Below are 23630 nucleotides of genomic sequence, written 5' to 3' on the forward strand. Positions count from 1 at the left end.
AGTCAGGCACCCGGGGAGACACCTGTTGTCCGTGGGACGAATATGGCCATTGACATGCCTGGTCAAATTACAAAAAAAATCACCTCTTCGGTGTGGAATTATTTTAACACAAATGCGGACAACAGGTGTCAAGCCGTGTGTTGCCTTTGTCAAGCTGTAATAAGTAGGGGTAAGGACGTTAACCACCTCGGAACATCCTCCCTTATACGTCACCTGCAGCGCATTCATCATAGTGACAAGTTCAAAAACTTTGTATGACAGAGGAAGCAGTCCACTGACCACTAAATCCCTTCCTCTTGTAACCAAGCTCCTGCAAACCACACCACCAACTCCCTCAGTGTCAATTTCCTCCTTACACAGGAAAGCCAATAGTCCTGCAGGCCATGTCACTGTCAAGTCTGACGAGTCCTCTCCTGCCTGGGATTCCTCCGATGCATCCTTGAGTGTAACGCCTACTGCTGCTGGCGCTGCTGTTGTTGCTGCTGGGAGTCGATCGTCATCCCAGAGGGGAAGTCGGAAGACCACTTGTACTACTTCCAGTAAGCAATTGACTGTCCAACAGTGCGAGGAAGATGAAATATCACAGCAGTCATCCTGCTGCAAAGCGGATAACTCAGGCCTTGGCAGCCTGGGCGGTGAGAAACGTGTTTCCGTTATCCACCGTTAATTCACAGGCAACTACAGACTTGATTGAGATACTGTGTCCCCGGTACCAAATACCATCTAGGTTCCATTTCTCTAGGCAGGCGATACCGAAAATGTACACAGACATCAGAAAAAGAGTCACCAGTGTCCTAAAAAATGCAGTTGTACCCAATGTCCACTTAACCACGGACATGTGAACAAGTGGAGCAGGGCAGACTCAGGACTATATGACTGTGACAGCCCACTGGGTAGATGTATTGCCTCCCACAGCAAGAACAGCAGCGGTGGCACCAGTAGCAGCATCTCACAAACGCCAACTCGTTCCTAGGCAGGCTACGCTTTGTATCACCGCTTTCCAGAAGAGGCACACAGCTGACAACCTCTTACGGAAACTGAGGAACATCATCGCAGAATGGCTTACCCCAAATGGAGTCTCCTGGGGATTTGTGACATCGGACAACGCCAGCAATATTGTGCGTGCATTACATCTGTGCAAATTCCAGCACGTCCCATGTTTTGCACATACATTGAATTTGGTGGTGCAGAATTATTTAAAAAACGACAGGGGCATGCAAGAGATGTTGTCGGTGGCCCGAAGAATTGCGGGCCACTTTCGGCATTCAGCCACCGCGTGCCGAAGACTGGAGCACCAGCAAACAGTCCTGAACCAGCCCTGTCATTATCTGAAGCAAGAGGTGGTAACGAGGTGGAATTCAACCCTCTATATGCTTCAGAGGATGGAGGAGCAGCAAAAGGCCATTCAAGCCTATACATCTGCCTACGATATAGGCAAAGGAGGGGGAATGCACCTGACTCAAGCGCAGTGGAGAATGATTTCAACGTTGTGCAAGGTTCTGCAACCCTTTGAACTTGCCACACGTGAAGTCAGTTCAGACACTGCCAGCCTGAGTCAGGTCATTCCCCTCATCAGGCTTTTGCAGAAGAAGCTGGAGACATTGAAGGAGGAGCTAAAACAGCGATTCCGCTAGGCATGTGGGACTTGTGGATGGAGCCCTTAATTCGCTTAACCAGGATTCACGGGTGGTCAATCTGTTGAAATCAGAGCACTACATTTTGGCCACCGTGCTCGATCCTAGATTTAAAACCTACGTTGTATCTCTCTTTCCGGCAGACACAAGTCTGCAGAGGTTCAAAGACCTGCTGGTGAGAAAATTGTCAAGTCAAGCGGAACGTGACCCGTCAACAGCTGCTCCTTCACATTCTCCCGCAACTGGGGGTGCGAGGAAAAGGCTAAGAATTCCGAGCCCACCCGCTGGCGGTGATGCAGGGCAGTCTGGAGCGAGTGCTGACATCTGGTCCGAACTGAAGGACCTGCCAACGATTACTGACATGTCGTCTACTGTCACTGCATATGATTCTCTCACCATTTAAAGAATGGTGGAGGATTATATGAGTGACCGCATCCAAGTAGGCACGTCAGAAAGTCCGTACGTATACTGGCAGGAAAAAGAGGCAATTTGGAGGCCCTTGCAGAAACTGGCTTTATTTTACCTAAGTTGCTCACCCTCCAGTGTGTACTCCGAAAGAGTGTTTAGTGCAGCCGCTCACCTTGTCAGCAATCGGCGTACGAGGTTACTTCCAGAAAATGTGGAGAAGATGATGTTCATCAAAATAAATTATAATCAATTCCTCCGTGGAGACATTCACCAGCAATTGCCTCCAGAAAGTACACAGGGACCTGAGATGGTGGATTCCAGTGGGGACGAATCAATAATCTGTGAGGAGGGGGATGTACACAGTGAAAGGGGTGAGGATTCGGACGATGAGGAGGAGGTGGACATCTTGCCTCTGTAGAGCCAGTTTGTGCAAGGAGCGATTGATTGCTTCTTTTTTGGTGGGGGCCCAAACCAACCAGTCATTTCAGTCACAGTTGTGTGGCAGACCCTGTCGCTGAAATGATGGGTTTGTTAGAGTGTGCATGTCCTGTTTATACAACATAAGGGTGGGTGGGAGGGCACAAGGACAATTCCATCTTGCACCTCTTTTTTCTTTCATTTTTCTTTGCATCATGTGCTGTTTGGGGGACTATTTTTTTTGAAGTGCCATCCTGCCTGACACTGCAGTGCCACTCCTAGATGGGCCAGGTGTTTGTGTCGGCCACTTGTGTCGCTTAACTTAGCCATCCAGCGACCACAGTGCACCTCTTTTTTTCTTTGCATCATGTGCTGTTTGGGGACTATTTTTTAAATCGACCATCCTGTCTGACACTGCAGTGCCACTCCTAGATGGGCCAGGTGTTTGTGTCGGCCACTTGGGTCGCTTAGCTTAGTCATCCAATGACCTCGGTGCAAATTTTAGGACTAAAAATAATATTGTGACGTGTGAGGTGTTCAGAATAGACTGGAAATGAGTGGAAATTATGGTTATTGAGGTTAATAATACTATGGGATCAAAATGACCCCCAAATTCTATGATTTAAGCTGTTTTTGAGGTTTTTTTTGTAAAAAACGCCCGAATCCAAAATACACCCAAATCCGACAAAAAAATTTCAGGGAGTTTTTGCCAAAACGCGTCCGAATCCAAAACACGGCTGCGGAACCGAATCCAAAACCAAAACACAAAACCCGAAAAATGTCCGGTGCACATCACTATAAATAAAGACTCCACACAATTTTTAGTAACAATTTGTAATTATAAATTTTAGAAAAATATTAAATTAGAAACATTCTGGGCTGGATTCATCGATTTTTGAGCCAATGAGTGCCATGACAGCAGGGATTACACCAATAGAGGCATCATGCATTCCAACAATTAGCCAGATACAGTGCAGCAAAAACAGTGGTGCCAACATAACTTGGGATGAAGTAGAAGTAAAAGAATTTGAGGACAGTATTTCAAAAGTGCACATGAAATAAAAGCATTCCCAACGTTCTATTACAGGGTCAAATGAAGTGTAGAAAACCAACATTATGGTACAGTTGACTTCAAGAAAAAACATATTGGATGAGGAAGGTCAAATACAAATCTGAAGACAGCAAACAAAAACGCAAATTAAAAAATTAAAAAATATTTTGATTAAAAATTTTGGTCGCCTTGAACAGTGGAGTGTGCACTCAACAGAGTGGTGAACACTCCACCTGAAGAGGTGCCAGGGAAGGGGGATTGTGGCATTTGGTAACCCGGAGCAGGATATGTGGGGTATTGTTGAGGAGGAATTACCGGCGCAGAATACATGGGAGGGTGAGTTGGGGGAGGGGCATAAGATGTACTAGGCACCTGTCTGGTATCTAACACAACGCCACTGTGGTTGGTCAATTCATCATCCTGGCCATGTGATATAATGGCATATACCAGACGCTGGGCGTATTTTTGCTGAGTGGGGTTCATCTCCCGCAACTCACAGGCTTAATGGTCTCCAATAGCTTCAAATCTATCCGATCTGTTTTTTAGGACCTCCTCTGCCTGCCTCAGAAATATATCTGACCTGCTGGACGAGACAGATCTTCCAGGGAAAGCCGGCCGGCGTCTCTTTCTAGCCAGAGGCTGGGGCGTTCCTATCGCCGCCTCACTCTTCTCCAGCTCCGGCATTACAGTGGCTTGGTCTGCCGGCTCATCCACTGCAGGTTCCACGTCCAGCTCCCTCGAAGACAGCTGAGTTATCCAAAAAAATGAAGAAAAATATGTGAAAATAATAAGGCAACAAATTAAACAAGATACAGTGACATCTGTATTGTGCGGACACTTACTGGATCCACTCTCTCCTCTTTCTCAGGCTCGAACATCTCGGGCGTGTTCGGCTCCTCCATGCTCCGCGCTGTCCTCGAAGGCTCCTCATCCAATACGAACTTCATCAAGTCATAATACCATAATGTTGGCTTCTTGACTTGATCTGACCCCGCTCCTGAACGTTGGGAATCTTTGTATTTCCTGAGCTCCTTAAGAAATACTGTCCTCAGATTCTGGATCTTCCTCTTCACCCACTTGATGTCGGCACCACTATCTTGGACAAGGCTGTACCTGGCCAATTGCTGGTATGCCAGATTTTTCTTTCCTCTGTTGGCATAATCCCTTGTTCCCACACGCCACAAGCACTCATTGGTCTGGTATAGATCGATGAATCCAGCCCAGAACTCACGGTTTGCATCCATGTCTCTGTGAAAGGTGAGATTTAATTTTAAAATATTAAAATCAGAACTTAACACAGTAATCAGATATAATAAGTTCAACTAATTATATGTATATCGTGGTGAGAGAGCTTGTGTCTCACCACAAATGCCCACATTCTGGTGGAATCAGCTCTCTCCGAGGGAGAAGAAAACAAATCCTGCAGATTCTGCACAGCTGCAGCTGGAGAAACAGATGTACGTGATTTCATGCTCACCCAGAGACAGCAGGAAGTCAGGAGCACGAAAGAGGTTTTAATATCCCTCTTACCCAAAATGCATTGCGCTGGTGCCTGTTAGATGCCAGTGAGCCAAGTTGAGTTTATAGCGCCATGGACTGTGGACATTGGCCGTGCCAGGAGACCATGGTATGACCTATCCACTGCAGCAGAGTAACTTTTCAGTACAGGAATTGCTAGGACCTTTTATGTTTGTCTGTTTATTTTCTCTATGTACCTCTGTGACCAGGCCCAAGCCTGTGTATGCTGTGCTACAGTGTCTGATGTCATTAAAGACACTTTGGTTATAACCTGAAAATCTGCCTATGAGTCCTTATTTACAATATCCATGTTACAAAATATATATATATATATATACATTTTTATATATATATATATATATATATATATATATATATATGCACAAAATAATATAATAAAAATGTTTGTGTGTGTGTGTATGTATATATATATATATATATATATATATATGTAGAGAAAACAAATGGAGGCTGCAGGCAATGAGTACACGACTTATAACTCTTTTAATATGAGTATATGTATACATGCATCTAGTTTGAGTATCATAGCACAGATGACTATCACTGGCGCCTCCGGACAGCACACACAGAAAGCCGCTAGCCGCCGCTCATCAGATACTCCTGGTCTGAGACCGCACACCGTCGGGTCAGCCAAAAGGAGGTGTCACACCCCCTGACGAAGTCCTTGGGACGAAACATGTTGGCGTGATAGTGGGACACTGGACGTACTACGTCTCTTTGGCTGACCTGACGGTGTACGGTCTCAGACCAGGAGTATCTGACGAGCGGCGGCTAGCAGATTTCTGTGTGTGTTGTTCGGAGGCGCCAGTGATAGTCCTCTATGCTGTGTTACTCAAACTAGATGTATGTATACACATATACTCGTATTAAAAGAGTTATAAGTTGTATACTCACTCCCTGCGCCCTCCATTTGTTTTCTCTAAATGTGCATCATTGAGCCTGTGGTACGGCTCTATCGGGAGGACGCTGCAGGGAAATCATTCAGTGGATGAAAATCAGAAGCCTGTTTAAAAATTGACAATACAGGATACGTGAAATTGCGTGATTTAGTTTTGACTTGTTATATGTATAATACAAAAATGTACCTTAATAAAGCAGATCAGCCCAGTGATGTGTATATAACTGTGATTTGATTAGATTTCTGCTTTCCTGGAGTGGCAGTCCTTTGCTCCTGTGTAAATTAGAGATGAGCGGGTTCGGTTCCTCGGAATCCGAACCCGCCCGAACTTCAGCTTTTTTTACACGGATCCGAGCGACTCGGATCTTCCCGCCTTGCTCGGTTAACCCGAGCGCGCCCGAACGTCATCATGACGCTGTCGGATTCTCGCGAGGCTCGGATTCTATCGCGAGACTCGGATTCTATATAAGGAGCCGCGCGTCGCCGCCATTTTCACACGTGCATTGAGATTGATAGGGAGAGGACGTGGCTGGCGTCCTCTCCATTTAGATTAGAAGAGAGAGAGTGAGATTGAGACAGAGACACTTGATTTACTGGAGCTTAGGAGTACTAGAGAGTGCAGAGTTTACTAGTGACTGACCACTGACCAGTGACCACCAGTGCAGTTTTATTTAATATAATCCGTTCTCTGCCTGAAAAAAACGATACACAGTGACTCAGTCACATACCATATCTGTGCTCAGCCCAGTGTGCTGCATCATCTATGTATAATATCTGACTGTGCTCACACAGCTTAATTGTGGGGGAGACTGGGGAGCAGTTATAGGTTATAGCAGGAGCCAGGAGTACATATTATTAAAATTAAACAGTGCACACTTTTGCTGCAGGAGTGCCACTGCCAGTGTGACTGACCAGTGACCTGACCACACTGACCACCAGTATAGTATACTATATTGTGATTGCCTGAAAAAGTTAAACACTCGTCGTGTGACTTGTGTGGTGTTTTTTTATTCTATAAAAAACTCATTCTGCTGACAGACAGTGTCCAGCAGGTCCGTCATTATATAATATATACCTGTCCGGCTGCAGTAGTGATATATATATATTTTTTATATCATTATTTATCATCCAGTCGCAGCAGACACAGTACGGTAGTTCACGGCTGTAGCTACCTCTGTGTCGGCACTCGGCAGTCCATCCATAATTGTATACCACCTACCCGTGGTTTTTTTTTTCTTTCTTCTTTATACATACTACATCTCATTATCATCCAGTCTATATTAGCAGCAGACACAGTACAGTACGGTAGTCCACGGCTGTAGCTACCTCTGTGTCGGCACTCGGCAGTCCATCCATAATTGTATACCACCTACCCGTGGTTTTTTTTTTCTTCTTTATACATACTACATCTCATTATCATCCAGTCTATATTAGCAGCAGACACAGTACAGTATGGTAGTCCACGGCTGTAGCTACCTCTGTGTCGGCACTCGGCAGTCCATCCATAATTGTATACCACCTACCCGTGGTTTTTTTTTCTTTCTTCTTTATACATACTACATCTCATTATCAACCAGTCTATATTAGCAGCAGACACAGTACAGTACGGTAGTCTACGGCTGTAGCTAGCTCTGTGTCGGCACTCGGCAGTCCGTCCATAATTGTATACCACCTACCCGTGGTTTTTTTTCTTTCTTCTTTATACATACTACATCTCATTATCATCCAGTCTATATTAGCAGCAGACACAGTACAGTACGGTAGTCCACGGCTGTAGCTACCTCTGTGTCGGCACTCGGCAGTCCATCCATAATTGTATACCACCTACCCGTGGTTTTTTTTTTCTTCTTTATACATACTACATTTTATTATCATCCAGTCTATATTAGCAGCAGACACAGTACAGTACGGTAGTCCACGGCTGTAGCTACCTCTGTGTCGGCACTCGGCAGTCCATCCATAATTGTATACCACCTACCCGTGGTTTTTTTTTCTTTCTTCTTAATACATACTACATCTCATTATTATTCAGTCTATGTTAGCAGCAGACACAGTACAGTACGGTAGTCCACGGCTGTAGCTACCTCTGTGTCGGCACTCGGCAGTCCGTCCATAATTGTATACCACCTACCCGTGGTTTTTTTTTCTTTCTTCTTTATACATACTACATCTCATTATCATCCAGTCTATATTAGCAGCAGACACAGTACAGTACGGTAGTCCACGGCTGTAGCTACCTCTGTGTCGGCACTCGGCAGTCCGTCCATAATTGTATACCACCTACCCGTGGTTTTTTTTCTTTCTTCTTTATACATACATACTACATCTCATTATCAACCAGTCTATATTAGCAGCAGACACAGTACAGTACGGTAGTCCACGGCTGTAGCTACCTCTGTGTCGGCACTCGGCAGTCCATCCATAATTGTATACCACCTACCCGTGGTTTTTTTTTTCTTCTTTATACATACTACATCTCATTATCATCCAGTCTATATTAGCAGCAGACACAGTACAGTACGGTAGTCCACGGCTGTAGCTACCTCTGTGTCGGCACTCGGCAGTCCGTCCATAATTGTATACCACCTACCCTTGGTTTTTTTTTCTTTCTTCTTTATACATACATACTACATCTCATTATCAACCAGTCTATATTAGCAGCAGACACAGTACAGTACGGTAGTCCACGGCTGTAGCTACCTCTGTGTCGGCACTCGGCAGTCCATCCATAATTGTATACCACCTACCCGTGGTTTTTTTTTCTTCTTTATACATACTACATCTCATTATCAACCAGTCTATATTAGCAGCAGACACAGTACAGTACGGTAGTCCACGGCTGTAGCTACCTCTGTGTCGGCACTCGGCAGTCCATCCATAATTGTATACCACCTACCCGTGGTTTTTTTTTCTTTCTTCTTTATACATACATACTACATCTCATTATCAACCAGTCTATATTAGCAGCAGACACAGTACAGTACGGTAGTCCACGGCTGTAGCTACCTCTGTGTCGGCACTCGGCAGTCCATCCATAATTGTATACCACCTACCCGTGTTTTTTTTTTCTTCTTTATACATACTACATCTCATTATCATCCAGTCTATATTAGCAGCAGACACAGTACAGTACGGTAGTCCACGGCTGTAGCTACCTCTGTGTCGGCACTCGGCAGTCCGTCCATAATTGTATACCACCTACCCGTGGTTTTTTTTTCTTTCTTCTTTATACATACATACTACATCTCATTATCAACCAGTCTATATTAGCAGCAGACACAGTACAGTACGGTAGTCCACGGCTGTAGCTACCTCTGTGTCGGCACTCGGCAGTCCATCCATAATTGTATACCACCTACCCGTGGTTTTTTTTTTCTTCTTTATACATACTACATCTCATTATCAACCAGTCTATATTAGCAGCAGACACAGTACAGTACGGTAGTCCACGGCTGTAGCTACCTCTGTGTCGGCACTCGGCAGTCCATCCATAATTGTATACCACCTACCCGTGGTTTTTTTTTCTTTCTTCTTTATACATACTACATCTCATTATCATCCAGTCTATATTAGCAGCAGACACAGTACAGTACGGTAGTCCACGGCTGTAGCTACCTCTGTGTCGGCACTCGGCAGTCCGTCCATAATTGTATACCACCTACCCGTGGGTTTTTTTTCTTTCTTCTTTATACATACATACTACATCTCATTATCAACCAGTCTATATTAGCAGCAGACACAGTACAGTACGGTAGTCCACGGCTGTAGCTACCTCTGTGTCGGCACTCGGCAGTCCATCCATAATTGTATACTAGTATCCATCCATCTCCATTGTTTACCTGAGGTGCCTTTTAGTTGTGCCTATTAAAATATGGAGAACAAAAATGTTGAGGTTCCAAAATTAGGGAAAGATCAAGATCCACTTCCACCTCGTGCTGAAGCTGCTGCCACTAGTCATGGCCGAGACGATGAAATGCCAGCAACGTCGTCTGCCAAGGCCGATGCCCAATGTCATAGTACAGAGCATGTCAAATCCAAAACACCAAATATCAGTAAAAAAAGGACTCCAAAACCTAAAATAAAATTGTCGGAGGAGAAGCGTAAACTTGCCAATATGCCATTTACCACACGGAGTGGCAAGGAACGGCTGAGGCCCTGGCCTATGTTCATGGCTAGTGGTTCAGCTTCACATGAGGATGGAAGCACTCAGCCTCTCGCTAGAAAAATGAAAAGACTCAAGCTGGAAAAAGCACAGCAAAGAACTGTGCGTTCTTCGAAATCCCAAATCCACAAGGAGAGTCCAATTGTGTCGGTTGCGATGCCTGACCTTCCCAACACTGGACGTGAAGAGCATGCGCCTTCCACCATTTGCACGCCCCCTGCAAGTGCTGGAAGGAGCACCCGCAGTCCAGTTCCTGATAGTCAGATTGAAGATGTCAGTGTTGAAGTACACCAGGATGAGGAGGATATGGGTGTTGCTGGCGCTGGGGAGGAAATTGACCAGGAGGATTCTGATGGTGAGGTGGTTTGTTTAAGTCAGGCACCCGGGGAGACACCTGTTGTCCGTGGGAGGAATATGGCCGTTGACATGCCTGGTGAAAATACCAAAAAAATCAGCTCTTCGGTGTGGAAGTATTTCACCAGAAATGCGGAAAACATTTGTCAAGCCGTGTGTTCCCTTTGTCAAGCTGTAATAAGTAGGGGTAAGGACGTTAACCACCTCGGAACATCCTCCCTTATACGTCACCTGCAGCGCATTCATAATAAGTCAGTGACAAGTTCAAAAACTTTGGCCGACAGCGGAAGCAGTCCACTGACCAGTAAATCCCTTCCTCTTGTAACCAAGCTCACGCAAACCACCCCACCAACTCCCTCAGTGTCAATTTCCTCCTTCCCCAGGAATGCCAATAGTCCTGCAGGCCATGTCACTGGCAATTCTGATGATTCCTCTCCTGCCTGGGATTCCTCCGATGCATCCTTGCGTGTAACGCCTACTGCTGCTGGCGCTGCTGTTGTTGCTGCTGGGAGTCGATGGTCATCCCAGAGGGGAAGTCGTAAGCCCACTTGTACTACTTCCAGTAAGCAATTGACTGTTCAACAGTCCTTTGCGAGGAAGATGAAATATCACAGCAGTCATCCTGCTGCAAAGCGGATAACTGAGGCCTTGACAACTATGTTGGTGTTAGACGTGCGTCCGGTATCCGCCGTTAGTTCACAGGGAACTAGACAATTTATTGAGGCAGTGTGCCCCCGTTACCAAATACCATCTAGGTTCCACTTCTCTAGGCAGGCGATACCGAGAATGTACACGGACGTCAGAAAAAGACTCACCAGTGTCCTAAAAAATGCAGTTGTACCCAATGTCCACTTAACCACGGACATGTGGACAAGTGGAGCAGGGCAGGGTCAGGACTATATGACTGTGACAGCCCACTGGGTAGATGTATGGACTCCCGCCGCAAGAACAGCAGCGGCGGCACCAGTAGCAGCATCTCGCAAACGCCAACTCTTTCCTAGGCAGGCTACGCTTTGTATCACCGGTTTCCAGAATACGCACACAGCTGAAAACCTCTTACGGCAACTGAGGAAGATCATCGCGGAATGGCTTACCCCAATTGGACTCTCCTGTGGATTTGTGGCATCGGACAACGCCAGCAATATTGTGTGTGCATTAAATATGGGCAAATTCCAGCACGTCTCATGTTTTGCACATACCTTGAATTTGGTGGTGCAGAATTTTTTTAAAAACGACAGGGGCGTGCAAGAGATGCTGTCGGTGGCCAGAAGAATTGCGGGACACTTTCGGCGTACAGGCACCACGTACAGAAGACTGGAGCACCACCAAAAACTACTGAACCTGCCCTGCCATCATCTGAAGCAAGAAGTGGTAACGAGGTGGAATTCAACCCTCTATATGCTTCAGAGGTTGGAGGAGCAGCAAAAGGCCATTCAAGCCTATACAATTGAGCACGATATAGGAGGTGGAATGCACCTGTCTCAAGCGCAGTGGAGAATGATTTCAACGTTGTGCAAGGTTCTGATGCCCTTTGAACTTGCCACACGTGAAGTCAGTTCAGACACTGCCAGCCTGAGTCAGGTCATTCCCCTCATCAGGCTTTTGCAGAAGAAGCTGGAGACATTGAAGGAGGAGCTAACACGGAGCGATTCCGCTAGGCATGTGGGACTTGTGGATGGAGCCCTTAATTCGCTTAACAAGGATTCACGGGTGGTCAATCTGTTGAAATCAGAGCACTACATTTTGGCCACCATGCTCGATCCTAGATTTAAAGCCTACCTTTCATCTCTCTTTCCGGCAGACACAAGTCTGCTGGGGTTGAAAGACCTGCTGGTGAGAAAATAGTCAAGTCAAGCGGAACGCGACCTGTCAACATCTCCTCCTTCACATTCTCCCGCAACTGGGGGTGCGAGGAAAAGGCTCAGAATTCCGAGCCCACCCGCTGGCGGTGATGCAGGGCAGTCTGGAGCGACTGCTGATGCTGACATCTGGTCCGGACTGAAGGACCTGACAACGATTACGGACATGTCGTCTACTGTCACTGCATATGATTCTCTCAACATTGAAAGAATGGTGGAGGATTATATGAGTGACCGCATCCAAGTAGGCACGTCACACAGTCCGTACTTATACTGGCAGGAAAAAGAGGCAATTTGGAGGCCCTTGCACAAACTGGCTTTATTCTACCTAAGTTGCCCTCCCACAAGTGTGTACTCCGAAAGAGTGTTTAGTGCCGCCGCTCACCTTGTCAGCAATCGGCGTACGAGGTTACATCCAGAAAATGTGGAGAAGATGATGTTCATTAAAATGAATTATAATCAATTCCTCCGCGGAGACATTGACCAGCAGCAATTGCCTCCACAAAGTACACAGGGAGCTGAGATGGTGGATTCCAGTGGGGACGAATTGATATTCTGTGAGGAGGGGGATGTACACGGTGATATATCGGAGGATGATGATGAGGTGGACATCTTGCCTCTGTAGAGCCAGTTTGTGCAAGGAGAGATTAATTGCTTCTTTTTTGGGGGGGGTCCAAACCAACCCGTCATATCAGTCACAGTCGTGTGGCAGACCCTGTCACTGAAATGATGGGTTGGTTAAAGTGTGCATGTCCTGTCTTGTTTATACAACATAAGGGTGGGTGGGAGGGCCCAAGGACAATTCCATCTTGCACCTCTTTTTTCTTTTATTTTTCTTTGCGTCATGTGCTGTTTGGGGAGGGTTTTTTGGAAGGGCCATCCTGCGTGACACTGCAGTGCCACTCCTAGATGGGCCCGGTGTTTGTGTCGGCCACTAGGGTCGCTTATCTTACTCACACAGTCAGCTACCTCATTGCGCCTCTTTTTTTCTTTGCGTCATGTGCTGTTTGGGGAGGGTTTTTTGGAAGGGACATCCTGCGTGACACTGCAGTGCCACTCCTAGATGGGCCCGGTGTTTGTGTCGGCCACTAGGGTCGCTTATCTTACTCACACAGTCAGCTACCTCATTGCGCCTCTTTTTTTCTTTGCGTCATGTGCTGTTTGGGGAGGGTTTTTTGGAAGGGACATCCTGCGTGACACTGCAGTGCCACTCCTAGATGGGCCCGGTGTTTGTGTCGGCCACTAGGGTCGCTTATCTTACTCACACAGCTACCTCATTGCGCCTCTTTTTTTCTTTGCGTCATGTGCTGTTTGGGGAGGGTTTTTTGGAAGGGACATCCTGCGTGACACTGCAGTGCCACTCCTAGATGGGCCCGGTGTTTGTGTCGGCCACTAGGGTCGCTTATCTTACTCACACAGTCAGCTACCTCATTGCGCCTCTTTTTTTCTTTGCGTCATGTGCTGTTTGGGGAGGGTTTTTTGGAAGGGACATCCTGCGTGACACTGCAGTGCCACTCCTAGATGGGCCCGGTGTTTGTGTCGGCCACTAGGGTCGCTTATCTTACTCACACAGCTACCTCATTGCGCCTCTTTTTTTCTTTGCGTCATGTGCTGTTTGGGGAGGGTTTTTTGGAAGGGACATCCTGCGTGACACTGCAGTGCCACTCCTAGATGGGCCCGGTGTTTGTGTCAGCCACTAGGGTCGCTTATCTTACTCACACAGCGACCTCGGTGCAAATTTTAGGACTAAAAATAATATTGTGAGGTGTGAGGTATTCAGAATAGACTGAAAATGAGTGGAAATTATGGTTTTTGAGGTTAATAACACTTTGGGATCAAAATGACCCCCAAATTCTATGATTTAAGCTGTTTTTTAGGGTTTTTTGAAAAAAACACCCGAATCCAAAACACACCCGAATCCGACAAAAAAAATTCGGTGAGGTTTTGCCAAAACGCGGTCGAACCCAAAACACGGCCACGGAACCGAACCCAAAACCAAAACACAAAACCCGAAAAATTTCCGGCGCTCATCTCTAGTGTAAATATATATTTATATATGCTTCACTTTTTCCACATTTTGTTATATTACAACCTTATTCAAAAAAGGGAAAAAAACACTTTTCCCCTCAAAATTCTATACACAATACCCCATAATGACAATATGTCAATAATTCAACATATTCAATAAAAAACGGATTTGACAGTCCCGCTGTCGAAAAACGGACCAATTGACGATAGTGTGCGTCCTGGATTCGACTTCATGGACGGCACAAAAGTGTTAAAAAAAACCTGAAAAAAATTGCGTGGGGTCCCCCCTCCTAAGCATAACCAGCCTCGGGCTCTTTGAGCTGGTCCTGGTTGTAAAAATACGGGGGGAAAAATTACATGGGATCCCCCGTATTTTAACAACCAGCACCGGGCTCTGCGTCCGGTCCTGGTGCCAAAAATTCGGGGGACAAAAAGCGTAGGGGACCCCGTATTTTAACAACCAGCACCGGGCTCTGCGTCCGGTCCTGGTGCCAAAAATACGGGGGACAAAAAGCGTAGGGGTCCCCCGTATTTTTAACACCAGCACCGGGCTCCACTAGTCAGAGAGATAATGCCACAGCCGGGGGACACTTTTATATCGGTCCCTGCGGCCCGGGCATTAAATCACTAACTAGTCACCCCTGGCCGGGGTACCCTGGAGGAGTGGGGACCCCTTAAATCAAGGGGTTCCCCCCCTCCAGCCACCCAAGGGCCAGGGGTGAAGCCCGAGGCTGTCCCCCCCATCCATGGGCTGCGGATGGGGGGCTGATAGCCTTGTGTCAAATAAAAGAATATTGTTTTTTTGCGGCAGAACTACAAGTCCCAGCAAGCCTCCCACGCAAGCTGGTACTTGGAGAACCACAAGTACCAGCATGCGGGGGGGGGGGACGGGCCCGCTGGTACCTGTAGTTCTACTACAAAAAAAATACCCAAATAAAAACAGTACACACACACACCATGACAGTACCCCTTGTCCACGTAGAATCCATGGGTGTGCTTCTGCCGGGGGACATAATACATTGGTTGGCAGCGGTTTGTCCCCCGGCAGTGTGCATGCAGCATGTGTTCTCAGTACACAGCATATCAATATGTATGCTGTCTACTAGGAACACATGCTGCATGCACACTGCCGGGGGACATAATGCATTGGTGGGCAGGGGATGTTATATACATTGGTGGGCAGCGGTTTGTCCCCCGGCAGTGTGCATGCAGCATGTGTTCTCAGTACACAGCATATCAATATGCATGCTGTGCACTAGGAACACATGTTGCATGCACACTGCCGGGGGACATAATGCATTGGTGGGCAGGGGATATTATATACATTGGTGGGCAGCGGTTTGTCCCCCGGCAGTGTGCATGCAGCATGTGTTCTCAGTACACAGCATATCAATATGCATGCTGTGTACTAGGAACACATGCTGCATGCACACTGCCGGGGGACATAATGCATTGGTGGGCAGGGGATATATTATATACATTGGTGGGCAGCGGTTTGTCCCCCGGCAGTGTGCATGCAGCATGTGTTCTCAGTACACAGCATATCAATATGCATGCTGTGTACTAGGAACACATGCTGCATGCACACTGCCGGGGGACATAATGCATTGGTGGGCAGGGGATATATTATATACATTGGTGGGCAGCGGTTTGTCCCCCGGCAGTGTGCATGCAGCATGTGTTCTCAGTACACAGCATATCAATATGCATGCTGTGCACTAGGAACACATGCTGCATGCACACTGCCGGGGGACGTAATGCAGTGGTGGACAGGGGATATATTATTATTATATACATTGGTGGGCAGCGGTTTGTCCCCCGGCAGTGTGCATGCAGCATGTGTTCTCAGTACACAGCATATCAATATGCATGCTGTGCACTAGGAACACATGCTGCATGCACACTGCCGGGGGACATAATGCATTGGTGGACAGTGGATTTTATTAAATTCATTGGTGGCCAGTGTGTCATTGGTGGCCAGTGTGTCATTGGTAGCCAGTGTTTTATACATTGGTGGCCAGTGGGAACACTGTGCTGCTATACTTACCAAAGACGCGCTGCTCCTCTTCCACGATGCTGCGGCTGGCTGTGCTGCGGCTGCGCTCCTCTTCAGTGACGGCCGGGAGTTCCTCTGATGACGGACGGGCGTGGCGTGCAGGCGGCGGTGCGGAGGATCGTCGTTATCGTGAGTATCGTTCATCGCTGAAACATACACAATGAACGATTCCGCACATTGTATATGTCGGTATCGTTCAGATTGACTTGCATGTATCAGCGATGATAGGCCAGCGATGAACGAGCGCAGGGCCGCGCATCGTTCATCGCTGGTATATACACACTGCACGATTTGAACGAGTTCTCGTTCATTAATGAACGAGATCGTTCAAATCGTGCAGTATTATCTACAAGTGTGTAGGGCCTATTAGATAGAGAGGGGTAAATTTACTAAGATTCGTATTTTCCCGTTTCAGGTCAAAGTTCAATGACGAATGACATCGAAAGTGTAAAACTGCAACTTTTTGAATTTGTTACGATGGATTTACTAAGCTGTCGTATTCGGGTTTTTCTTTTCTTCCGATGTCGATGTCATTCGTGTTTTTTTTTGTGTTTTTTACGGCAGTGATTAGCAAAACACTGCCGACTTTTTTACAATTAATCTCGGCCGGATCTGTGTGATCCGTGCTGGGGTTCTATTTTTTATTTTTTTTAATTAAACACTGTAAAATTTAAAAAAACAATTGCGTGGGGTCCCCCCTCCTAAGCATAACCAGCCTCGGGCTCTTTGAGCCGATCCTGGTTGCCGAAATATGGGAAAAAAATTGACAGGGGTTCCCCCATATTTAAGCAACCAGCATCGGGCTCTGCGCCTGGTCCTGGTTCCAAAAATACGGGGGACAAAAAGAGTAGGGGTCCCCCGTATTTTTAAAACCAGCACCGGGCTCCACTAGCTGGACAGATAATGCCACAGCCGGGGTTCACTTTTATATAGTGCCCTGCGGCCGTGGCATCAAAAATCCAACTAGTCACCCCTGGCAGGGGTACCCTGGGGGAGTGGGGACCCCTTCAATCAAGGGGTCCCCCCCCAGCCACCCAAGGGCCAGGGGTGAAGCCCGAGGCTGTCCCCCCCCATCCAATGGGCTGCGGATGGGGGGGCTGATAGCCTTTGTTGTAAAAGAAAAGATATTGTTTTTAGTAGCAGTACTACAAGTCCCAGCAAGCCTCCCCCGCATGCTGGTACTTGGAGAACCACAAGTACCAGCATGCGGCGGAAAAACGGGCCCGCTGGTACCTGTAGTACTACTACTAAAAAAATACCCAAACAAACACAAGACACACACACCGTGAAAGTATAATTTTATTACATACATACACACATACATACATACTTACCTTATGTTCCCACGCAGGTCGGTCCTCTTCTCCAGTAGAATCCAAGGGGTACCTGTTGAAGAAATTATACTCACGAGATCCAGGGGTCCAGGGTCCTCGGGGAATCCAGGTGTAATCCACGTACTTGAAAAAAATAACAAAACGGACACTCGAGCCACGCACTAAAAGGGGACCCATGTTTGCACATGGATCCCCTTTTCCCGACTGCCAGAAACCCACTCTGACTGATGTCTAAGTGGGTTTCTTCAGCCAATCAGGGAGTGCCACGTTGTAGCACTCTCCTGATCGGCTGTGTGCTCCTGTACTGAGTGACAGGCAGCACACGGCAGTGTTACAATGTAGCGCCTATGCGCTCCATTGTAACCAATGCTGGGAACTTTCTTGCTCAGCGGTGACGTCACTTTAGGTCAACCGCAGGGCAGAAAGTTCCCATCATTGGTTACAATGTAGCGCATAGGCGCTACATTGTAACACTGCCGTGTGCTGCCTGTCAGTGAGGACAGGAGCACACAGCTGATCAGGAGAGTGCTACAACGTGGCGCTCCCTGATTGGCTGAAGAAACCCACTTAGACAGAAGTCAAAGTGGGTTTCTGGCATTCGTGGAAAGGTGACCCATGTGCAAACATGGGTCCCCTTTCAGTTCGTGGTCGGGACACCGTTTTGTTATTTTTTTCAAGTACGTGGATTACCCCTGGATTTCCCGAGGAGCCTGGACCCCTGGATCTCGTGAGTATAATTTCTTCAACAGGTACCCCTTGGATTCTACTGGAGAAGAGGACCGACCTGCGTGGGAACTTAAGGTAAGTATGTATGTATGTGTGTATGTATGTAATAAAATTATACTTTCACGGTGTGTGTGTCTTGTCTTTTTTTGGGTATTTTTTTAGTAGTAGTACTACAGGTACCAGCGGGCCCGTTTTTCCGTCGCATGCTGGTACTTGTGGTTCTCCAAGTACCAGCATGCGGGGGAGGCTTGCTGGGCCTTGTAGTACTGCTACTAAAAACAATATCTTTTCTTTTACAACAAAGGCTATCAGCCTCCCCATCCGCAGCCCATTGGATGGGGGGGGGACAGCCTCGGGCTTCACCCCTGGCCCTTGGGTGGCTGGGGGGGGGGACCCCTTGATTGAAGGGGTCCCCACTCCCCCAGGGTACCCCGGCCAGGAGTGACTAGTTGGATTGTTGATGCCACGGCCGCAGGGCACTATATAAAAGTGACCCCCGGCTGTGGCATTATCTGTCCAGCTAGTGGAGCCCGGTGCTGGTTTTAAAAATACGGGGGACCCCTACTCTTTTTGTCCCCCGTATTTTTGGGACCAGGACCAGGCGCAGAGCCCGATGCTGGTTGCTTAAATATGGGGGAACCCCTGTCATTTTTTTTCCCATATTTCTGCAACCAGGATCGGCTCAAAGAGCCCGAGGCTGGTTATGCTTAGGAGGGGGGACCCCACGCAATTTTTTTTGAAAAAATAAGCACTTTCCCACCCCTTCCCACTGATATACATGCACGGATCTCATGGATCCGTGCATGCCTATCCAATCACGAATAAAAAAAAAAGGTCTGGTTTTTTTTAGCACTTTTTTACGAGTTGTAATTTTTCACGGCAGTGTTTGTTTGTTTTTTGCTTTGCACTTCTTAGTAAATGACCGAGATTCATACTTAAACAGCCGCGTTTTGACCGATGGTGTATTCATTCGTAATTTTTTACTTGGACTTGCAAAAAATTACGAATGCCCTCATCTCTGCCGTGATTAGTGTTTAGTAAATTACCGAGATGACACTTTGATGAAAAAACGGCATCTCGGTCAAAATCGGGAGCTTAGTAAATTTCCCCCAGAGAGTTAGATTTGGGTGGGGTGTGTTCAATCTGAAATCTAAATTGCAGTGTAAAAATAAAGCAGCCAGTATTTACCCTGCACAGAAACAAAATAACCCACCCAAATCTAACTCTCTCTGCACATGTTATATCTGTCCCACCCTGCAATGCACATGGGGGGTAATTCCAAGTTGATCGCAGCAGGATTTTTTTATAGCAATTGGGCAAAACCATGTGCACTGCAGGGTGGACCTATATAACATGTGCAGAGAGAGTTAGATTTGGGTGGGTTATTTTGTTTCTGTGCAGGGTAAATACTGGCTGCTTTATTTTTACACTGCAAATTAGATTGCAGATTGAACGCACCCCACCCAAATCTAACTCTCTCTGCACATGTTATATATGCCTCCCCTGCAATGCACATGGGGGGTCATTCCGAGTTGTTCGCACGCAAGCTGCTTTTAGCAGCTTTACACACGCTAAGCCGCCGCCTACTGGGAGTGAATCTTAGCTTCTTAAAATTGCGAACGAAAGATTCTCTAAATTGCGACCACACACCTCTTAGCAGTTTCTGAGTAGCTCCAGACTTACTCGGCATCTGCGATCAGTTCAGTGCTTGTCGTTCCTGGTTTGATGTCACAAACACACCCAGCGTTCGCCCAGACACTCCTCCGTTTCTCCAGCCACTCCCGCGTTTTTCCCAGAAACGGTAGCGTTTTTTCGCACACACCCATAAAACGGCCTGTTTCCGCCCAGAAACACCCACTTCCTGTCAATCACACTCCGATCACCAGAACGAAGAAAAAACATCGTAATGCCGTGAGTAAAATACCTAACTGCATAGCAAATTTACTTGGCGCAGACGCACTGCGGACATTGCGCATGCGCATTAGCGACTAATCGCTCCGTTGCGAGAAAAAAATACCGAGTGAACAACTCGGAATGACCCCCATGGTTTTGCCCAATTGCTAACAAAAATCCTGCTGCGATCAACTTGGAATTACCCCCATGGTTTTGCCCAACTGCTAACAAATTTACTGCTGTGATCAACTCTGAATTACCCCCATGGTGTATACTTGAGCTAAGTATCCATAAGTACAGTATCATGTTATTGCAGAATATAAAAGAAGACAGCTGATGATCATGAACTTATTATAGCTGATACAATACAGTCATTAGTGTGTTGTAGAATTTTATGCAAAACAGGAAGTGCATAATAAAAATGGAGCAGTATAACACAGTTCCTATTTCTGAAGGTGAGTAAAATCAGCATGAAGGCATGTAGTATAAAGCAGTATATATGGGGGGTAAAGTCAGAGCCGGCCTTAGGCATAGGCAAACTAGGCAAATGCCTAGGGCATTTGGCATGCTTAGGGGCACCAGCAGCTCCTGCTGATTAAAATGATATGCGGCATGCCTATATTCTGTGTGTGACTGCGGCTGTATCTGCATACGAAATGCTACGTTGCGTGTATTCCTGGAAATCACTGTAATGTAGCATTTCGTATGCAGATACAGCTGCAGTCGCATAGGCATGCTGCATATCATTTTAATCAGCAGAAGCTGCTTGTGCCATATAGTAATGCAAATAATATGCATTTTCATAAACAAAAGGTGCCCGACGTTAGCAGAGCTGACAGCTGACTCATGCCAGGCTTCTCCTGCAGAACTAGCGGCGGTGCTAGGGGGCACCAGCCAAAATCTTGCCTAGGGCATCATATTGGTTAGGGCCGGCTCTGGGTAAAGTCCCATTACAATGCAGTGGGTAAAGTCCCGCAATAATATGCCGAGGGTACAGTCAGTCAGCATGCAGGCAGCCATGTAATATAAAAATATATAGCTCCTGTGGGGGAGATGTGCAAACTGCAAAGCCACTGAGAGAGATAAAATGGAGAGAGATGTAGTACAAGCCAATCAGCTCCTGTCAATGTACAAACACACTCAGGAGCTGATTGGTAGGTTCTTTATCTCTCTCCAACGCTCCGTTTCCAGGGCTATGCCGAGCCAGCAGGAGGCATCCTCTATATCTTCTAACAAGCAGAATTTGCAATGAGTTCGCAATTTCTGCTGTTGAATGGGGGGAGGCAGCAGTCAGCAGTTCCAGCATCCCTGCACCACTACCGATTACATGTACAGACACTGGCTATTGACTTGCTATAACTGTGTTATTATGACACATTCCACTGGTGTGTACATACATGTGCCATACCACCGCACGTACACACATATTTCCAACAGTAATATTTGGGGATAGCGTAGTGATGTAGTGTGAGCAGTGGTGCCTTTCCTGGCAGCAGCACTTGTAGCTCTTCTCCTCAGCCCAGCACACGCTGCTGTGTGCTGGGCTGCAGTGTGGTCAGAAAGGCACTTAAAGTACTATTTATTTATTTTCTTTTTTTCTAAGAGTGCAGGGCCACGAATCCCATGATTAGGCCGTGCCCCCTGAAAAAGTACCTGGGCCCGGCCAAGCTCTCTACTGCCCTGAGTGTGGATAGGTTGCGTAGTGCTGTAGTGTTGGAAGGTAGTGCAATGATAAAGTACACCACCACCCTTGTCTGCTAGGAGAACTTCTCTGCAGCACTGTTTACTCCCCCTGCAATGGCACACAATAGACCCTTGATAAATTACAGCTTCAGGCCCATGTGGACCTTCATCTGCCACTGCATAAAAGTAACACATGTCATAAAGACATTCCATGTTTCCATTTACTTTCATTATTACTATTAGGTACAAATGAGCAGTATTCTGAAGAAACACTGAAAAGATTTATTTCAAGAATTTGATCATCCAGAAGTGCTATAAACAAGATTGAAGCATCATTTTACTGGTTCCTCCATGTCCAGTTGGATATTTAGGGGGTCATTGATCGCTCGCAACTTTTTGCAGCGCTGCGATCAGGTTAAATCTCGGCAAAACTACACATGCGTATGTACGGCATTGCGCAGGGGCGTCGTATGGGTACAAAGAGGATCGGTGCTGGGCGATGGATTTAACGAAGAATCCATTCGCACAGCCGATCGCAAAGTGATTGACAGAAAGAGGGCATTTGTGGGTGTCAACTGACTGTTTTCTGGGAATGGTTGGAAAAATGCAGGCATGCCCAAGCGGTTGCAGTGCAGGTGTCTGACGTCAATTCCGGGACCAAAAAAATGAAGTGATCGCAGCGGCTGAGTAAGTCCAGAGCTACTCAGAAACTCCCAAAAACTTTTTTGTGCCGTCGGCTGTAAAAGCGTTCGCACATTTGCAAAGCAAAAATACAAGCGATCAACTCGGAATGACCCCCATAGCCCTACAGATGCAAGTGCAGAGTGACTTTGAGATGGCAGTTACTTGTAGTGCAATTCAGGAGTGCACCTACAGTATATACAGTATATATGTGCAAGGCAAACAAATACATATAAATACATATGAGCATAATTTAATGTATAATGCAAACAACTTATCTACATTTACAGTTTTTTAAGACCATGGAAAAATGTCATGAAAACCAAACATATAACATTAAATAAAAAAAATACAAATATCTGTTTATCGGTGTTGAGACCCATCCAGCCAGAAGAAAATAACATTAGTTTGCAGGAATTAGAATTGCCACCTAGCAACAGCTGGTGGGTTAGGTGCAAGCCTCCCAAAGATCGCGGAGAAGGTAAAGTGAAAGAAAACTTTCACTTACCTTCTCCACACAGCCAGGGGGGAGCGGGGCATCATGGAGCCGCCGGTCACGTGCGCGCACACTGGGAACGTGCGCGTGCACACGCCATAAATATTAAACCTCGCCCCCTCCTGACTAGATTTTACAGTAGCCTACAGATGGCAATCCCAACTAGAACGAGAGTGAGGTCGAAAAAATAAGGGGTGCTATGACCCTGAATCCTGTGACCTAGCCAGAAATGAGATAGGAGATCATGTTGATGGTGGAAGAAGTACGTTTACTTCAAAAAACAATCAAGCTGAACACAATATACTGAAGAACTGAGAACATTTGAGAAATAACTGTACGGTTGAACAGAACCCATGAAACATTCTAAACTCCCGCGAACTTGCAGTGAGATGGTATGGCTACTTCTAATCC

This window comes from Pseudophryne corroboree, chromosome 1, assembly GCF_028390025.1.
Source record: "Pseudophryne corroboree isolate aPseCor3 chromosome 1, aPseCor3.hap2, whole genome shotgun sequence".
NCBI lineage: Eukaryota > Metazoa > Chordata > Amphibia > Anura > Myobatrachidae > Pseudophryne > Pseudophryne corroboree.